We start from the raw sequence: 20,011 nt of genomic DNA, 5'->3' as shown, positions 1-20,011 counted from the left end.
TGCGGTAGATCAATTTAATTTACTCATGAAAGTTTGCTGGGGTTAAGCTGGCAGAACGGATTTCTCTCCAGTGGTCTGCAGTTGTGAGGTTTTCACCTGAGAATCGGCTGCATATCAGGAGAGGAGGAGCTGTTCCTGTAGCTGTAGGCTTTGCAGAGTGCTTAACTGGAGGAAAAGCGCTGCAGCAATAACATAGTGCAGGTCTCAGTGCTAAATAGAAAAAAACCCATGTAACTGTACTGAATATTTTGTTTTTTTCTACATGAATTTCCAAACCTGCTTATCCTTGCAGTTGCCAGTTTAGCATTTAAAACAATTCAGCTGCTTGAGGTCTCATTCATCATCTAGGCTGGCCCAGGCTCCCCTCTGGGAGGCAAGTCCCTCGCCGGTGGGACCTGATGATGTATTAATTAGGAATGGAGTTTTGATTCCTTGAGTTTGGTCTGGCAGGCTTAAGAGGGGATACTCTTAGTTTTTGTAAAAAAATGAGGAAGGCTTCCCTCATCTCCTTGCCATTCTGGGCTTGTATTTGCTGTCCTTATCCTTGTGCAAGAGGGTTGCAGCCAATTCTGAGCATGTTTAGGAAGATGGATGAATGCCAGCATGGTATGTGGGGTCAGGCACTTTCTGTAGCTGAGATCAGCGTTGGGGAACTGGCTGGGATGTTATATTTGTAGGTTGTGATATGGGGCAGCAGCTTGCTGATGTTGAAGCCCAGGTTAAGTCTTTGTCTCCTGTTAATGAGATGCTGGTGTCAGAAGTTCATGTCGATGGTTCTGTGATACAAAATGATACAAATGCCTCGATCCTCTGCAGAAGTCAGAAAGGTGGTAGCAGGGTCTCCTTGAAGCTCATTGCTGCCTTAATTGTCTCCTCCCCCCACCCCCCCCCCGCCCCCCAAAAAAGTTTGATGTTTGTTATTAGAGCTGTTTATTCAACCCTCCTCTTGGTTACAAATCACACTAAGCTATTCTGGCATGTTTGAAAAGTTGCCTGTGCCTTTCATTGCTCCTTCTGATGCACAAAAAACCGATCTCCATGTGTTTTTGCTTCCTTCCCCCACCCTTTCCTCCCCCCCCCCCCCCCCCCCCCCCATTTTTTTGCTTTAGAAAAAGGCTCTCCTGGCTTCCCTCTCTTTTGCTGAAGGAGCAGAGCTGAAGAGTGACTTAACATAGGCTGAAATTTGAGCTGCAGCTTTCCAACTGAGTTAGAGAGGGGCATTGAGTCTGTCTGAGGACTGGAAAGCTGAACCTCCGGCTTCAGCCTATTGTGATACCACTATTCAACTTTCAGTCCTTCAGAGAATCCTCCAGCAAAACAGAGGGAAGGCAGACCCGAATATTTCTAGTGACTGTGTGGCATGGGGAGCAGAGCAGAAATGATATATTAGCATAGGGAGGGCTCATTAAGTATCATAAGGAAGCAATAAAGGGTAGAGAATTTGAACTTCTTATTTACTTCATATTTGGCTCTTCAAGGATCAGAGCAGCCCCAGGCCAGCTCTCTTTGGGCGGGTGCTCTAGCTGGGAAAAGCTCAGGATTCATAAGGATGCCAGCAAAGTTGCAGGGAAGTTTTTCCTGAGACAGTAGGTGCTTTTCAAGGACCTACTCCTGTTTCCCAATCAAAACAAGCATGATTTTTGTCAATGATTGCTAATACAGTAACATTTGTTCTATAGGTGAAGCGCTGTCAAATCGTCAGGCAAGTTAACCACCCCAGGCTTGCCATAAGTAAAGAAGGTACAGCCAAGCCCCAGCAATTGCTCTGATTTATCATGCAAGACGCCGGAGTTTGATTTCAAGATCCGGTATGATACTCCTAAGCCAGAGCTTGGCAGGGAGTTTGGGTGTGGGAGAGGAAGGGCTGTGCATCTGTCTGCAACACCTAACTCCCGACTAATCTCAGAGCAGTGATTATGGTCTGCAGAGAAAGTCCTGCTAAGCTTAGCCAAGGGACGAGTGCTGAGAGGTGGAACAGAACGGGATGTGGGCAGTACGAGGTAAGAGGAGAAAAGAGATCTTTTGCAAACAGCACAACCTGCCAGCCAGGAAGACAAGGCAGAGAGGGCTTTTTCAAGAAAATAGAAGATGGTAAGGAATGAAAACAGCTGAGCTGTGTTGTTATTCTAGGAAAATTTTTGAGGGTAGCACTGTATAAACTTTTCTTCTTATGGTCCTGAGAGATAACAAGGAAAGAACTGTAATCATTTATTTTTCACAGGATCTTTGCTGTTTCAGAAGTGCAAAGATTAAGTAAGTACAGTTTGATGTTTTGACATCCCATTTGAGCCAGGTCTTGTTTTTGTTTGACTTGTTACAGGAAGAGGCCCTGCCTGTATGTGCTGGGCAGGGTGGCAAGATTGTAGCAAGTCACTTGGTTGTATATTGATGATGCCTTTCATGTCCTTTGTTCTGTGAATCTGTTAGTTTGTGAGCATAGCCTGTGTGTAATAGGAAGACCATATGATTGACAAATGCCAAAGATAATCATAAAAATAAAGATCCTGGAACTTGAATGAGGTCAGAGCAGTTCTGCTGCTTGCTGTGAATTTTAGCAAATGGTCTAGGGAGCAAACTGGAAGACACACAGTGCAGAGCAGCCCTAGAGACCCTGAAAGCCACTGCTATCACCGGCACCCCTCAGTGTTTCACTTGGCCGTTGTGAATGTTTTAATGCCATGCTGGATGCTGAAGTGCCTCTTACAGGACAGCATCAGCATCCCTGTGACGAGCTGTGTGTATGCAGCGGTTCCTCTCAGTTATTCAGGGAGAATTTTTGAGCTGTGCTTACACACAGATGAGGTGGGTCAGGCTCAGCCCTACAGTGAGCTCTGCTGAAGTCCCTGAGGTTACATCTGGGCTGAATTTGCACTTCGCATTGAAGTATCTTAGGGTTCTTGTGTGGTCGTGGCCAGAACTGGAAGAAATTTATGTTGAAGTGTCACATTGTCCCTCCAGAGCCTTAGCAGGATGTGATGACATTCTCCTCAAGACACTGCATTCTGTCTTGTGCTGCTCCAAACTGCTGCATCCCCATCCAGACCAGGCTCTGTTTCGGTATCTGGTCAATAATTCCCCTTTCCTACAGAGGCAAGTTCCACCTTTAGTTGTCACAAGCTCCTGTGAGAGAAAGCAGTGCCCCAATGCTGTCCAGGCAGCGAGGGGAGCTGCAGGGGGTTTCTCTGCCAGCAACACCTGCAGTGGTTGCCCCAGAAGTGGTCAGTGCCCGCTGGAGCTGCGCTGTGCAGGAGCGAGTTGGTCTCTGCCTGCAGAAGGATGCTCTCTCCTCCTGTACCCTGCTCCTGGCTGCAGGTCGTGTGGCTTCAGAGGCAACCCCGCGTTCCTGGGACGTTGACAGCAGGTTAGATGGAGCCTCCTAAAGATGAACCCAAATCCACTTTACTAAGGGATGTTTCTGGGCTGGAGAGTGCAGAAGTGATTTATTCAAGGTAAACGCACATTAAGGTTGAGAAGGTAGAGTCTTAAGAGCCAGGAAATTTGATACCTTGGTTTCCACAGTAACTGTGCAAGAGCCCTTATGCCCGTAAGTAGCTGTTATGTATGTATAATATATATGGGTACGCCTGGGATCCAATTTACAGCTGGAGTGGGATTCATCATTTCTGGAGGGAGATGGGGGGAGTAGATGTGGGGTATGGTTGCTCTGAATGTATTTTTTTAATTGAAGAACGGAGAAAAAGCTGTGAGCTATGATTTATGCCCAGTCTCATAAACACTTTTTCAAATTTTCCTGCCTCCTGAGCTCTTGCGAATGCAATCATGCCTGACAGAACCGGTTCCTAATGGAAACTCAAAAAATAGGTATATGTTATGACCGTGAATTTCCAGAAATGCAGCCAGCCAATGCCCAGACAGCAAAGATTTGGATGACTGCTGTGGTTTTACATATGAATTACACCAGCTATGCTAAACCTGTGGAATTCAAATGAGAGCGAGCTGTTTAAACTGTGGGTTGAGTTCTGCCCTCCCTGACCCAGGCACAACAGCAGTAGGAAGTCACAGGGACTTCAGGGGATCTTGCGGAGTTTAAGCTTGTTCAGAAAAGAAAGGCAGCCCACAAATCCCTCAACAGGTGACTTAAATACCACTACACTGGACCATTTTGAGAACTCAAAGATCCGTTCAGCCTCCACATCCAGAGGAGGGAGCACGCGGGGGCAAGACTACAGCCCTACATCTTCCTGGGGATGATTAGGGCTGAGGGTTAGTTCCCATATAACCTGGCCAAGGTAAGGATGTCCTGGCTCCCAAAGCAGTGGAAATGCAGGGTATTGTTATCTTACCTTTTTTTTTTCAGAGCTGGTACTGGAAGACCACAGGCAGGGACTGCTTCCTTGTACATCTGATTCATTTACCACGTGACAACCTGCTGCTCCTACAAAAAATTTACACAAAGTAGAGAAGTCTGTTCGTGTTTGCTCAGTTGTACTTCACTTTTGAATTTGGCTCCACTTTGATTCTTGCTTGAGTGCTTGCAAGGCTGGTGGCTAGCAGAGCAGAGGGTTTGACCAGCTAAATGTGTTCAGTATAGGAAGCAGTGAGAGGTAACAAACCCAGTGTCAGTTTTTACAGTCACTGTTTCAGAGCAGAATTGCACAGAGTTCATCTGGTGTTCCTGGTGATGCACCCCTTCATGCGTGTATGCTCATGGTGGGGAAAAAAACTAAACAGAGAAATATTTGACTGTTTATGATTTGGATTTTTTGGATACCTAACAACTTCAGTAGAATGAGAGAACATGTCTCTTGTTGATAACAGAGCTAGAAATGGTGAAATGCTCTGGAGTGTAACTGAAAAATAGAAAGCATGCTGTGGTTGGGAGGCTGAGTGGTTCTTTCACTCTCTCATACCAGGCCAAGACTTTGAGGCTTTTGCATTTTGCATACCTAATAGAAATGACATTGCCATCCCTTTTTATAAATCACTGTTGCTGATTGTACTCTTGCCACTAGCTCACTTCATTCTCTGTTTTGCCACCAGTGACTTTCTGTAAATTTTCAGTTCTTGGTGGACTGGGTATGTAAAATTGAATTGCTTGTTAATAGGTAGAGCACTGCTTATTTTGTGTTTATTTAATCTACAGATACTCTGCTGTTCTGGAAACTTAGATTCAAATTACAATGTTTAACCATAGCATATAGCTTATGGTGGAATAATATTTGCAAGTCTGAGCACTGCAGACCATTTACAGCTAGAGAGCCCTCAACCTCTTCCTTTTGCTGCTTACAGAGTTCTTCCTATTCTTTTCAACACTCAGGTTTCAGCAGTGATGATACTGAATGTTCAGATGTCATAAATGCGGGCTGTGAAGCCTCACATTGAAGTGACACGTTTTCCTCGCAGTTTCTCCATCCCATTATCATTCTAGTTGTGTTTCTCGTCTGATGGTTGTGAAAAGTGACCAAGGGAATGCTGACAACTTACTGGATGGCAGTGTGTGTTGCAACATGCAGTGACACTGAGAAAATGTGCCAGTGTGTTAGGTAATCAGAAGAAATATTGAGAAAATAATTGCTGTTAACATATTGTGCTGGCAGCCGCAAGAACAGCACTAATTTCTGGGTCTGATTTTGAAGAAGATGGAGCAGCCGCTGTGTTCTATATGTGTCTGTCTGACACAGAGCAGTGAACAGACGAGCGCTTATTCAAATTTCTGCTGGCTGTTGCCTTTCCTGGAGTCCTCTAAATAGATACAGTTCATCAGTAGAAACGTTTTTTTTCTGTATGCATCAGTTTCGAGTCTCATGACTTTGCCACCCCCCCTCTATTACTTTTAATTTTCAGTCCGGGATACTTGTTTGTACCTAGTGAAGAGGAGGCAAAACTAAAAACGAAACCCGTGAGTTCGTTAACTCTGCGCATCACGTACCTGCCCACAAGGGCTCCTCTGACCCAGACGTGTTACTGCTGTCTCAGGATTTATTATGAAAGTGCAGTGCTTGCTTTTGGAAATATCCATTCATCATGAGAAAAAGGTTGCTCAAATTTTTCAGCTCCTAAAACCAAAGTATTTTAAAAAAAAGAAAAGTTTTAAAGTGTCTTGTAAAATATTTATTTGCTTAGTATTGAAATAAAGCCAGTGACTCCTTTCACAAGTTTCCAGTGGTGTAGAGAGGCCTGATGAGGTCAAGATGCATATAAAATAGCAAGACAGCAAATTGGGGTTTCTCATTTCTCCCCAGGTTGGAGTAGGTGCACTCCTCCAGGCGTTGCAAAAGTGTTGCTTCAGGAGCAGTTCGAGTAAAGGAAGTTGTTCGTGGCTTGGGCTTCGGTAATCGCTCTTTGCATAGAGGGCACTGTGAGCGCTGCGCAGGCACGGTATGGGGAGGAAACGAAACTGCTGCTTGAACTTGAAGCTGGCAGCAGTTCTTATGGTTTGGAGGTTTGGTTGCAAAAGTGTCTGCCAGCTGTAGCAGAACTTCCAGTTTTCACTTGTTGGGACTTGGGTGTTTCGATTTAGGCACTTTTTAGTGGCGTTTGGATTTGCTGGCTGCTCTGAACGTGTGTGTTTTGTGGAGTATGTATTTATGTGAGTTGATAACTGTGTACTAAGTGTAATGTATCGCACACCTTTGACCAGCTCACCTGCATTTTGCCTAATATGTCTTTGTATCAGGCAGTAAGTCAGGAAGATCATTTGGAAAAAATCTCTGAGAATGGTGAGGAGGGGAAGAACAACAGAAATAGAGGTGATCTCGCCATAGTCCAGTCCTTCCCATCTTTCCTCCTTGCCTGCACCTCAAGCATTCAAGGTGGGATGTTCTCAGGCTCACCACTGCCCAAATTCCTTGTATCAATGAGTGCAATGGCATGGAGCCTTAGGAAAAAGAGGGCTGAGGATAGTGTAGGATGGATGATATGAAAGGAGGACTGGGTTTTGTTTTTCTTGGATTTGAAATGGCCCTTTCCTGGCCTGATCAAGGATTCGGATGTCTGCTGCTTTTGTGAATGGTGTGGAGTGAGAGTTGCTTTCTTATATCCAGATTTTTCCAAAAATAGCTGTGTTTCACAGTGAGCAGTATAGCTTTGTGCTTATGTCCAAGTGGTGTGTCCTTCCGCTGTGCAGGATTAATGTTGGGGAGCTGTTCCCTCTGGAGCCTGGGGAGGGATTGCTGAAGTAGGTGGCTTCTTTCCAGGTTTCCCTTCTCCCAAAGGACCTTATTATTTCTGGTGTCTTGTGTGTCCTAGGCAAAACAAAATAGTAATAGCAGTATTATTTGGTAGAAGCAAGAGCTGGTTTAATGTTGGCACGTAGCTCTGGGGACAGTTTCCCAATCCAGTCCTTGTTGCTAAGCGGTTGCCAAACGTGGCATTTTGGTCAGCAGATGTGGCTGAGAGTTTCCAGTGCAGATAATTGAAATACTGCCTTTGAAGGATGCAGATAAATGTGAGCAACTGTTATCATGGTGCTACAAGCATTTTGCTATTGTCCAGGAAAAAAATTACTTGGAAAATATGAAAATCCTTAGTACTGCAGAAAATTATTCAAATTACAGTAAAACATAAAGGGCAATCTACTGGTTGAATATACACCATGGAGACGTGTGTGAAAGGATGCATTTTAACAAGGGAATCTGAATGAATTTATTTGCTTGTTGTACAATATCAGGTGGGATGTATCTCCCAAATTACATCAGAAAAAGTGTTAACAGCAGATGGTTTTGCAAACCTGAGATGTATTCCAGGTCAGTGAGAAGCAGGCAGGGGGGGTGGTGTGGGTTTGGTGGTGAAGGGCAGCTTAGCCCCAAGCAGAGCCTTTATGAGAGGCTGGAGACCTGATGCTGGGGTTGCTTTTAAGTTCCCCGGGTGTTGGCATTGCGCAGGGGGGCATCCAGCCTGGCTGCAGGACACCACAGGTAAGCTGCCATCCCTGCTGGGTTGGATGCTCAGACTCCAGCTCGAGGTAATCTTGTTGTGTGACTTGGTCTTGGCTCGTTGCTGGGACACACGTGCTGCAGAAGGGCTGTGGTACAAGGCTGCAGTTGGGGAAGAGCCTTTTGGCATGGCTGCTGTGGGTGCATGGTGCTTTGGGGGGGACCCTGGGCGGCTTTTGCAGCCCAGCTCAGCTGGCTGTGTATCACTGTGGGGTCGTGGAGAGGGGTGGAACAGACAAGGGAGGCATGAGGAATTGCCCAGGTGGCTTTGCACTGTTTTTTGGGGGTCAGCCTCTGTGCGGTAGGTGCAGATTCCACATAGCCTTTGTCTTTGCTCTGAAAGGGTTTGTGTGCATCTGCTTTCAGTGTCCAAGCTGAAGAAAACCTGAGCTTTAGATAGTACCATGCCTTTAAAAAAAAAAATAAAAAAAATCAGAAGGTCTTTAGACTTCTGAATTGGGATGGAGATTGTGTTAGGACTAGATTTTATTGTAAGTGAGGCTAAATTTTATTGTAAGTGGGGCTAACTGTACAAACTGTGTTGTAAGAAGGATGAATGTTGGACCTTTGTTACGACCCAGTTTTCACAGTATTTTTACTATTTTAACTGACCTCTGGTATCAAGAGTATTGCACAGTGTAACTCTATACTACTGAGGCACAGCCTTAGTATCACATCTAGTAAGTGAGATGTATTGATTATGGTACATGGTATAAGAAGTACTGTGCAGCTCTGGTGCTTCAAGAGGTGGTGAGGCTAAACTGTGCTAAGTAAAAAACTATTACTTGCAAACCACCAAGCCAGCTGTTCCTGCACAACTGCTAAAAAAAAAAAAAAAAAAAAAAAATGCCTGTGCCTTCCAGCTGGTCACCTGAATGAGTGCATGGAGTGCAGGAGCACAGACCTGTGTTTGGCTGGTTTTGTACCTTTCTCAGAACTGTTTCACATAGCTCTTTTAAATGAGTAACCTGCCTTTTCAAGAGTTCATACGTAACTTCAAACTAATGAACCAATCTAATGGTAAAGCTGCTTTAAAAAAATAGGAGCTGTGTGATTGAGCATGGTTTAGGTATCTCTGCTCAGGTATGGGCTGTAGAGATGCTCTACTGCTGTGTGTTTCACAGGGCTTTGCACTCGATCATTTTAGCAAAGCTCTTTAAAGCGAGTAATGAGGAAGCGAGTAAAATAAGCGTCACCAACATGAGGAGGCCTGAAAGAACCTAAAGTGAGGCCTGGGGTAGTTGGTCTGAGGAGCAGAGCACGGGTTGTCTGGTGCTGGCTGCTGCTGCTGCATGGCTCTGCCTGGGTACATGCAGCCCTTCCACTTGAGCGGTCATCTGTGGTTGAACCTGTTTAGGGCTTTTCTGCAAGAGAGAACAGAAAGAGACTTTGGACTAACTCATGAGTAAGCAAGGAAGAGGCAGGTCTACACCTTTCCTTAGTCCTTTGTGTTGTTGGGGGATTATTTTCTCTAAGTTACTGAAAGACCTTCAGTGGAGGTCAGAGCAGTTTGTGCGGTGCAAAAACCCCAGCAGCAGCAGGGCTGTATGCGATGGTGCTCCCCTGGGGTCCTGCTGCTGCTTATGACCAGCAGATTATGACGTGGTCTTGTTCAGAAGTTGCTGGTGGACCTGTCTTTCACAAACATCTAGTCCATTTTTAAACCCATCTGCACTTCTGAGACTTCGCAGTATCCTGTGGCAGTGAGGTGCACAGATGAATTTTGCTCTAGGTGAAAAGTGTTTCCATGTGTTTTAAACCTCCTGCTTGCTAATCAGGGGACAGGTGGGGAAATCAGCATACTTTACCTCTTGTCTCTTTTTTGAGTATTTTATGCCTGCACAAATGACAGTGGGAATGCAGCCCAGCTGTGGGGTATTTCCACTCTTGTAATTTAGAACTGTTGCAGTTACACAATTTATGTTGCATATAGTGGGGATAGTTTAATAGCAAAAGTTTGGTATCTTCTAGAAGGCCATGAGAAATGTCATGTCCTGCACAGAGATTATTTTTGTTAAGGGATCAGTCAACAGTTGGCAGCCACAAGGGTTATGTTTCCATCACCCGAGAGGAGTGGTATGGGAAAAAAGTTGCCTTTCTGTCACAGAGCAGATTTTTGAAGGGGTGGCAACTTGAAGGTACTTCTGGCTGGGTATTGCTTTAGGCTTTGTCTTAGAATGAGGAAGATTTTTTATGTTTTAATGCATGTTACGTACCTCAGCTTGATTCTCTCCTCTCTGGCTGCACTTAGTTAAATTGGAGTACAGCAAGAAAAGGAAAATCTGAGCAGGAAATAAAGCAGTGAAAAATTGAAGATGCCTCCAGGGAGAAGATCTGTAAGAGAAGTGTTACCAAAGGGGAACTGTTTCTTGCTGGCCTCACCCTTACTTTTGAGGAAGAACATCTCTACTCAGCCTCTTTAGCAGCTTGAAATGGGCGCCTTGGAGTGAAGCATCTCCTGCAGTCTAGCTGGGTTTTAATGCATCTACGGGACTTTGCTGGGGAAGAACTTATTAGCTGGTGTTGTAGTGCTCAGAAAAGGAGTGGAGCATGCTGAGGTCATTAGGGTGCCAGTCATCATTTGTGGTCACTGCTGCAAAGGGCTCGCAGTCTGGCCACAGCCAGTTAGAAGTTTTGGTGTTATGAGCCTCTTGTTCCCCGGGGTCATTCTCTACTGCTGCGTTTCAGCAGGCCTGGAGTGTTGCACCACCTGCAGCGGGGGCTTCATCCAAAATATTTAAATGCTTTTTGTCAGACAGTCAAGGTCAGGTGGACTGGCTGAACAGTATTTCTTGCGGCAGTTTTGCCTGGAATTTCAGAAACACGGCTAATGTCCAATTGTCCTGTCTTGGGATGATGGCAGTGACTGGCTCCAGAACAGAAGGCCACAAGTTTTCTTATTTGAAATCATACTGTGTTGCCACCATGACTGCAGTCAAGATGATAACAAGGTCCTAAAGACCTTATTAACAGTATGTTCCCTCTTTCAAGCTTCCTTACTTCTTCTCAAATAGTTGGTACTAGAATAGAAGAGAGCTCCTGGGAGGAGAGTAGTGCTAAGGCTGTGTGACCTCCCAGGCCAGCAGTGGAGGGCTTATGAAATCTCAGCAAAAGTGTTCAGGAAAGGGAAAGGTTCACATAAAAATCAGGACTTCAACTCTTTCCTCTTGCTTTTCCATGCTTTTTGGAGAGTAAAAGCTTGTTTGGAAAGGGCTGTTCTGGGCTACATACATCAGCTGTGGGCTACAGGCTCTTGGGTTATCTTGCAGGTGCCAAAGACAGTTGGGCCTCTTTGCTTCCCAGCAGCATGAACAGATCAGGACTGCACCTGAGAAATTCAGGGCAAGGATAACTCAAGCTCTTGGAGAGGGAAGGGAGAAGCCAGGCTCATCATTCAGGATGCCTCTTGAGAAGGAAGACAAGTGTCTGAACTGCTGCCTCAGGATATACTAATGGCACCTGGCTCTGAGAGCAGACGGCAGTGAGCAGGAGAGCATTAAAAGATGATACTGATGAATGATCTAACAAAAGCTCTTCTTTTTTTTCTTTTGCCTGTTGTCCTTCAAGACCTTGATTCCTCTGTTTCTGCCCTCCCTTCTGAGGAGACTCAACATTGCACAGGTTGCGTTGCTGACGTCCAGGTCTTGCAAATGAAACTGCTGTTGCTACTCATGCTGGAAATACAGAGAACACTGAACAGAGCACTGAAAATGCTGCCATAACAGTAACAGCCACGTGATTTCAGATACTCAGGGGCATAGTAGTAGTATGTAAAAGGGAAAGACTATTAAATTGGTCTAGTTATGATGATTAGAACTTGTTTAAATACAGTATGTGTACAACCTATTCTTCAATAGGCTGATATCAGCTGGGAAGCTAGACTTTTCCAAGCTTATCTGTTTTCTTATTGCCCTGTTGGTAGCAAGAACTGAATTCGTGGCTCCGTTTGACCTAAGGTTTAAGTACGAAAGTAAACTCAGGGAATGGCATGTAAGCTCCTGCCTGGCACTGAACTGTAAGGTATCTGTGTACTCTACACACTCAGTTATTACACTTTTTTTTCTTTAACTTATAGGTGGACTCTGATCTGATGTTGGCAATTCCCTTCTTTATCTTCGATTGTAAAGTACCTTCTGCTCTCTAGAAATTGTGGGTACATTTAGGCACACCAGTGTGAAGAACAAAACAGAGCATTTCAGAATCATTTGGGAAGTGAGTTCTCTGTATACCATCTGATTTCTTCTAAATTCCTTGCTTTTCTTTTCACCTTTAGAGAGGGAGATGCTCCCTCAAACTGCATCTTTTGTGTGTGGACAATCCATGTAATAAAATCTACTGATAATAGCTGAGATGGCAGAAAATGACAGAGAAGTCCTTTGCATGCTTACTGCTGCCTTTCTCTTTTCTCAGAGAGACTGTTTAGTCCCTCTGTTGGATTTGGCTGGTTTGTTCCCAGGACTCTGCATCACTGAACCTGGTGTCTGAAAAGGGCTTTACCTGGGTAAAGCTAGTCTGGCTGTATGAAAGTCTTTGGGAGAAGCAGAGAACATTCCCTGACTAATTTATCTGTAGGGGGTATTTTCTTGCCACTCTACCATCCTTTTATGCATGACTTAGCTTCCCAGCCCACTAAAGCCTTTGAAGTTAGCTTGCGAATAGCTCTTCAGCTATCCCTTCCCCCCATGTAAAATAGGGAAACCAGAACAACCATTGCTGTGGAAAGAGCCTGCCTTGTTACATGGCTCCCCAATGTTAACACCCCTCTCTTTTCCTCTTTCCTTTTCCCTACCTCCTCCTCGCCCCCCCCCCCCCCCCCCCCCAAGAAACCTCTTTTTTTTTTTTCCCTTAATAAGATCTACTTCAGACATGAGGGAAAAGGCCATGGTTCCATGAGATGGTAAATCCAATTTTAGGGTGTTTCATATGTGATGAAAAACACCATGGCCAGATGACGCAGCCCCTGAATTGGCACACATTCACCCTGCCAGTTTGGATTTGTTCACATAATGCAGAAGGGGTGACTGTCCAGGCAAGCTTCGCATCAGGGCATGCATGGGCTGCCCAGACATCCCTGATCTCAGGCTGGGGGCCAGTGTCTCCCCATCTCATACTCTCACTGTATTGTGTGATCTGCCCAGTTGTATGTTCATGTTTGTCTCGGCTCAAATCTGTGCAGTCAGGGGGTCTGGATGTTTCCAGTTGTAGCGTTGATAAATGTGGACCCAAAGGATGTTATGTTAGCCTGGACTCTTCCTAGAGCTGTCCGTGTAGACACCAGAGAGTCTCTTGTGCATGCTGGAAGCCCAGGGGCAATGTCATGCTTCTCCAAATATCCCTTCTTTGGTGGTCTTTCCAACGAGAATGCTGTAACTACATTGTATCCTGTAAAGCTTGTAGTTCAGAGCCTCCTTCCCATTTTGGAAGGGAAAAAGACCTGAATTAAACCACCCGTTTTGTGGAAGATAATGCACTTGCTAACAAACAGAGCAAACTCCTTGGCAAGTTATTGCACTCTTTGCCAATTCATCTCTTCAGGCTTTCTGCTGAGGCGAATCTGGCACTAGTTTAATTTATGGCCTTGAGGATTGCTATCCTAGGAAGCTCTTGCAGTGGGCTCTTAAAAGTCATGTTGAAAACTGAAGTATGGTGCTTTCTTGCCAAGAGAATGGATTTTTGAAAGTACTGAATGCTGGTTGAGTCTTCTCCCCTTGCAATCACATTTCTCAAGTTGTGTCATTTCTGGATCACTGAAGATCTGGTTACCTCAGACCACTAATTGCACTGCATTTGCTTCCCATTTCTGTCCTCTTTGCTTCACGTAGAGTTGTCTGTTCCTCCCCTAATCACTTGCTAAATGAAAGAAATTTTTAGCCTCATAGAGATGTGTAGAGGCTACCTAAGTGGGTATTTTTGACTCCATGATCCATCTCAACTTTTGGAAAGAAGAATCCATGCGTTTCGTACAGCCGCTGAAGCTTCTATGCACAGTCGAGTAAAAACAGCCTAAACCCCTCCTGTTCAATTGCTGCATTTATTTTCTCTCTCTCTTTTTTTTTTTTTTTTTTTTTTGGTGGACTATTTCATGCCCTGTGCCACATCAGGAGCTTTGCTTTGGGAAATCCTAATTTAAGCTACTGCTCCCTTCCTTTCCTTGAAGACATTGATGTTATTCCGCTGTCCTGCAGGGAGAAGGCAGAGGATAATCCCCTCTGGAGTTTGAAACGGTGCCTCAAAGTGTCAAGACTCATCTCAGATGCTCAATGCATATGAGGGCCTGCAGGAAACTGGCAGTGAAGATTTATATGAGTCTGGGATATTGTCTTCGGCACTTCTGCCCATTGTACAGGAGTAATTTTAGCTCATGTTGTCATCTTAATTCACTAGATTTTCTAATGATGGCATGGACCATTGGGCAGCCTTCCAGCCCCACAGTCCTTAAAACACAAGTCGATTTACTTACGTTTCTATAGTGTCAGGAAACACTGGGTGAGTGAGGAGACCTTTTCCCTTTGTAAGCATTGGCTCCATGTGCATCCCCCTCCTAAGCCCTTCCTGATGTGCACTGAAAGCCCAGGTGAGCTCCTTCCTCACATCCTTCCAAATCCCAACTTGTGGCATCTCCCTGTGTGCGGGACGATCTAATTAGGGACCAGCACCCGAGGCAGCACATTGTGAGACACAAGCAAGGATTGTGGTGGCATTTCCTTACTCCCGTCCTGCCGTTCTGGGACCGATGAGGTCTTCTGGGGAATTCTTCCTCTATCCTGTGGTTTGAGGTAGTGACTTAAAAGTTCTCTCTTGGCATTAGAAGAAAAAAAGAAAGTGGCATAAATTAGGCTGGTGTTTACAGTGCTGTTTGTTTACAAGGAGCACTTGAATATTATTGTCACTTGTTTTACTTGTTGCGCAGCCCTGTAGGTGTGGGGAGAATTGTCTGTGCCAAAGCAGCGCTGTGAATAAGTACCAGACCAAAACACAAGCTGAGCCAAGAGAGTGTATGTGTCAGGCAGGACACTGTCATCTCATAGAACCTGAATTCTCTTTTTCAAGTAGTGAGAGATACTTTAGCAATGGGTAATAAAGAAGGCAAAACACCCCAGTAACGTCTCTTCTGTGGGAAATCTCTCCATTGCAGCCTTTTTGGTGGCCCTTTTTGTGGGACATAGTAGTGAGTCCATCGCGCTGATCTGTTTGTGTTCTGCTCTGCTTTGTTTGAAACCTTTGCCCACAAGTTAGATTTGCAAAGTGCTGTATAAATATATAGCTCTATAAATATCTTGCAGTCTTCTGTTCTTGAGATAGAAATACACGTTTCTGAAGATACTTAGAATCACTGATCTGTAATATGTTAATCTTTCCATTTGCCTGTTGCTGAGCTGGGCGTTTTATTATAGTGCAAATACACCTGAAAGTTGTCTTTGTCCCAATTAAAAGCTGCTGTGATTGTAATCCTGTGCTCTGACAGCATCAGGAGGACGGGTGCTCTCTTAGCTGCCCACAGGAGGTTGAAAGATGTGACTAACAAACCTGGGGTGTCCGGGGAGGAGGTGGTAAACAAACTTCAGTGTAGATCCGGGCTGCAGCGGTGCTGTGCTGACCAACGTGAGCCACCATGAGCGCTGGTGATGGCACAGTTACCTGAACAGGCTTGAAAGCTCACCCGGGAAGGTGCAGGCAGCTGTTTGCTCTGTGGTTTTTTTTTTTTTTTTTTGCTGCTGTAGCTAAACTGCTGGCAAACCACCTTGAGTAGCTCTGCCCTCCCATACCCTGCTTCTGCAACACCAGCAAAGTAGCGTAGTACCACCCTTGTGTGTGCTCTTTCAGAGGGAGGGCTATAATTATAGTTAGCAAAGTAAAAATATTTGTATGTATTGTAAATACAGTACGGACTCTGCCTTGTTCACACTTGACACCATGAGGTGTGAATGCTTAGCACGGGTCCCTCTGCCATGTCATCGTGCCCGAGCATTGCACTCCCAGTAAGCAAAAAGGGCAATTTGGAGGCACTGCTCTTCTTTATGTGCTTTGCTAAGAACATGTGAAACCTACAAACTCTCTTCTAGCAAAAGGCAGGTTAAAAACAAAGCAATACTTTCTGAAGCCCTTGCTGTGCTCTAGTATGTAGCTTTTGGACAGCAAGAGTTATTTCACTCTGTTAGCAAAGTGAATGGTGTGATTCTCTGGGCCAAACTTGAATAATCTTGTATTTTTTTAAAGGAGTTTTTCATCGAAATTGTGTCTGTGAGGAAGAGTTACAGGTGGCTTGTTTGCATCCTCAGGCTTCCTTTTTGTTCTGGATGATGTAAGAAACGTGGTAGGTTTGAAATGTCTCATTCTCTTTAATATGCTTTGCTGAAGGACTCTGAGCAGAGGGAGTTGTGTGTTAGGGAACTGTGGCTATTTTCACCCTGGAATCACAGTGTATTGCACTGGGGCCGTTTCCCTTGTCAAAAGCGGAGCACGGGCAGTGAGGAGCACGGCCTGAGCTCATTGTGGGGAAGCAGGTGGCACTGGGGAGTAGGAAGTCGGAGGGATCTGGAGCCTATTCTTGACTCTGTCGGTGACTTGTTTCATCAGTTGTCCTCTCCCCTTCACCTCTGAAGGCTTTTATTTCCCTACTTTTTTGTAAGGATAAAGGGTGAGACTTGCTCACTTGTGAGTTTTTTAGACTCTTGGATGAACTTAATCCAAAACCAAGTGATGACTGTTTGACCAGGTTATGAAAACTTCTTGTCCAAGAGCCACTTCTGATTTTAATTCTAACTTTATTGAAAAGCTGCTTCTTAACATTTTAAAAGGCAAAGGTTTTCAGTATTTAAATACAGAGTTTTTGAAATTTTAGGGCTTAAGAGTGAATTTTTTTGTTCTGTTTGGTTTCTGCGAGTTCAAGTTGCATCAAGTGTAAAGGTTTACTACTTCTTGCAAGCATGGGATGCTTTGCTTCATTAAAGCTAATGACTCTGCATCATGCTGAATGCCATTGATCCTGCATTTCATTATTTTGATGCACCAGAGCTCATGCAGGCTATGTCAGAGTCGTTGCTACGTTCAGTGATATAAGTTCCCTACCTCAAATATAAGTAACTTGGTACCCAGCAGAATATACAAGTGAAATTAGCTGTAAACTGATGGTATTCAAAATGCATTTTGAAATTCTGAGTAAATTCTTTATCAGATGGCCTTTTTAAAAGGAAGTGAAAGCATGTGAAGTTCCTCTGCCCATAGGAAAGGTACCGAACAGCACGTACGATGAAGCTCCCAACAGCTGCCGCAGTGTCAGTGCTCCTCTGGGTCGGGGAGAGAACGGCCTCTTCACATCTGGAAACTGCCAGTTCTGCATGCAAATATTAGGATGTAGTTTCTTTTTTCTGCAGGTATGAACATTTGCTTGCTAAATGCTGGGTATTGCTCTGAGATAAGACCAATACCCTGCATTCAGTGGCGCTCTACCCTGTCACTATTCAGACTGATCCAGGAGTGAGATCGCAGGATGTTCCTTTCACTTAAGTCAAGAGGCTCTGCCTGTGCTAAAATGCACTGTACTGGTATTAAAGGTGGCAGTTAGCATTTTGGGTGAACAATGAATGAGGCCATTTATAACCAGTTATGCTGACGTGAATCTTTCCCAACAAATTTGCATCATTAAAACACCTTTGGAAAAATGTGTCATGCGTATAATTAAATACCTGTTTTGCTAACTCTTAATTTAATTAATGCAAAGTAAAGATGGCAGCACAAATTAATTTAGTTGGAAATGGATTTTCTCTCAGTGGGCCGAAGGGAGTTTTTCTGGAGGCATTTTACCAGATGCCCTCGGAAATGTGCAGGTGAACTCCAGGACTGATTGACACAGTTTTTTGACAGTGATGGCCATGACATCCTCCTAGCAGTATGTATGCCACGTACCAGCTCACTTTTTTTTTCCTCATGAGAGCAAAGAGGGAGGCCAGCTAGAAGGAAGTTTCTTCGGGAGGACAGTGTAGCTACTTTTCAGCTCTACTCTGAGAGGTATTTGGCAGCAACCACAGTAAATCCAGGTTCAGACAGGTGAATGAAAAGAAATTCATGTAACACAAGATATTTCTGTCTTGCCTTGATTCTTCCTTCTATACCTTGATGTCTTTCACTTGGTGCCCATGTTTTCCCCTTTAGATATGACTTTCCTGTAACTGCTCGTCCGCTTTAAATATTCATTCCTCTTAACTTGCTTTAAAGACTTCCTTGTAGATGACCTTTTGGTTTGACCTCTTTCCTAACCTTGTGTATTCTTTTTTTTTTTTTTTTTCCTCTGCCTTTTTGATCTGTTTCTCTTTGCTGCTTAATCTCTTTCTCTTTCCCTTTCCATCTTGCTTGGGATAAAACTGGAGCACAGACTGTGTTCACTGTGCAAGTGCAGGTGAGTTTGTCAGCCCAATGTTGTAGGAATCAGGGAATCTGTTGTTGCTTCCTGCAGACCTATCTGAGCACCAGAAGAATTAAAAAAAAAAATAAAAAATCTTTTAGTCTTCCAAAAATGCTAGTTACTGCTTTAGCAGTTCTTATTTCAGCTTAAGTAAAAATAAATGTATGTATTAATGTAGAAAGCTGCTGTGTGCTACAACATGCAGTCCAGCTAGTCCTGTCAACTCTGCAACGTCAGGATCAGCTTTTTTATATCTGATACTTCCTTCAAGAGGGAAACCCAACCTCATTTATCAGTCAGGATTTTTTGGTACTGAGACTGAGTAAAGGGCTGATGCAGATGGGAGCGGGCTCTGGGTGATAGGCAAGAAGCACACGGGTCTCCTACATGAGGACTGGCTGAGATGAGCTGCTCTGGGCTGGCGGTGCTCCGGGAAGGGAGCACGTGTTGGCTTAGCCAGGCACTCTGGGACTGGTACTGTGCGCTCACCAGAGACTGGTCTTGAGCGGCGACTCAGACTGGTGTTGGGTGGCACTGGGAGGGTGCAGGATCTTGCAGGAGAAACTGGGGATCGAGGAGAATTTGTGGCTTGGAGCTCCCCATGGCACTGCCTGGTGCTGGTGCTTCATTCTGAGGCTTTGTGGGGTGACTTTCCTCCATACCTCATCAAATGAGATTTATGTGAATATGAAGCTGATTTTGTTTGTCTTTGGTAGCCTGAACTCTCTTGGCTTCCTATCCGACACTGACCTTTAGCATCATCCAGCTTTTGCAATTGGAGCCAATGCTTTTAACAGTGCCTTTTGTGTTCCCTTACTGAAAAACGGGGTCTGTTTCACAGGAAATTTGTTTACACCTGCCACAGTCGTCATCTTTGCTCTTCCTTTGCCCCTTTCACTGGGGCTGCGGTAGTTGAAGCTGCAGAATGTCCTTTCATTCCCCAGCATCCTCAGCGTGGGACGTGACTGCAATAGAGCAGCTGGGGAGAGGATGCAGGGTGTGAGACCCACTTAGAAATGTTAGCCAGATGTGGACAGCTCAAGGAGGAGATGATACAATTTGGCTTTGGAAAGACTCAAGTGCAATGGGTTATTATTTCTACTTCTCCTTTTTTAGCTGTTCATTTTAGGGTTTACAGAACAGCCCTCAGAGTACCTCCTTGCACGTACAGAAGCACTAAAGCAACTCAGCAACTCCGGGGGAGTCCCCTCTCCGTTACGGTTAGCAGGGGGTCGATAGCACTCGCTGCAGCGTTTTCCAGGCTTGTGCGTTCAGCCCTTTTGTGGGGTTAAATGGTGGTTTCCTTGTTGAGCTGAGGGGTTGGGCATTTTCACACCACTAAAGTTGTGAGTGGCTTTTTGGGGTGACCCATGCGGAGCGTGAGCTGGTGGGTTCATGCCGCAGCAGAGGAATGCGGGGAAGCCGGGGCGAGGGGAGGTGCTAGGACAGGAGGATTTGCAAAGCTGCTGTTGCAAGTGTTGTGCTCAGCCTGCTCTCTGGTGGTAGCTGCTGTAGCAGAGATGACCTTTGATAAAACGTGAATCATTTGGTTTGATTTGGATAGTTGTGGTTCCTCAGCTTCATACAGCTACAGTTCATAGAAAAGTCATCAACTCAGTTGCTCTTGCTTTTGTTCCCCTGCCCCTGTGCAATATTCACAGGTTAAAAATCAAATCATGGCAGCTTCAGGACAAGAACTGCTAACAAAGCCAGC

The 20,011-nt window shown here is 44.9% G+C and overlaps 1 protein-coding gene across 1 annotated transcript in view; it reads left to right on the top strand.

Moving 5' to 3' along the window:
- SETD1B (SET domain containing 1B, histone lysine methyltransferase) overlaps positions 1-20,011 on the top strand; it is a 56,755-nt gene that overhangs the window by 10,229 nt on the left and 26,515 nt on the right. The gene's annotated exons all lie outside the window — the stretch shown is intronic.

Source organism: Tyto alba, unplaced genomic scaffold, assembly GCF_018691265.1.
Source record: "Tyto alba isolate M040663 unplaced genomic scaffold, T.alba_DEE_v4.0 Super-Scaffold_44, whole genome shotgun sequence".
NCBI lineage: Eukaryota > Metazoa > Chordata > Aves > Strigiformes > Tytonidae > Tyto > Tyto alba.
Note: the sequence above shows the minus strand (reverse complement) of the source record. Positions and strands in the feature narration are given on the sequence as shown.